This window comes from Penaeus monodon, chromosome 15, assembly GCF_015228065.2.
Source record: "Penaeus monodon isolate SGIC_2016 chromosome 15, NSTDA_Pmon_1, whole genome shotgun sequence".
Lineage (NCBI taxonomy): Eukaryota > Metazoa > Arthropoda > Malacostraca > Decapoda > Penaeidae > Penaeus > Penaeus monodon.
In genome coordinates, this window is record NC_051400.1 from 17,167,152 (window position 1) to 17,167,573 (window position 422).

A 422-nucleotide genomic window follows, 5' to 3' on the forward strand; every position below is an offset into this window, starting at 1 on the left:
CTCAGAACCATTTCGGAAATCTCCTCATTTTCTTCGACACTTGTTAATAATGGCCTCAATCTGCCATATGCATTTTTATCAATCTCTATCTCCGTCTTGGTTGTCAACGAAAGAGAGCATAAGAAAAACATGAATAAGTGTAAAAATTACTTGCAAATCTCCCCGTAGTTACACGGAAATGTAGCAAATGATTCTTTGGTTTGTCAATTTTGGATCTATTTTGATTTTTTTTTTATCACTCGGAAGACGTTTAATAAAGTCGGTACATGGCTGATTAGGTACAAAAGAGAAATTACCCATTTTCCGGAATAAGGTGGACTGAAAGAGAGACTGAAATATCAATGGTGATAATTATTTCAATGGCGCTACTGGTCCTCTGAGGTAACAAACAACAAACTCCCTCTCCTTTGTTTTCTACGTTA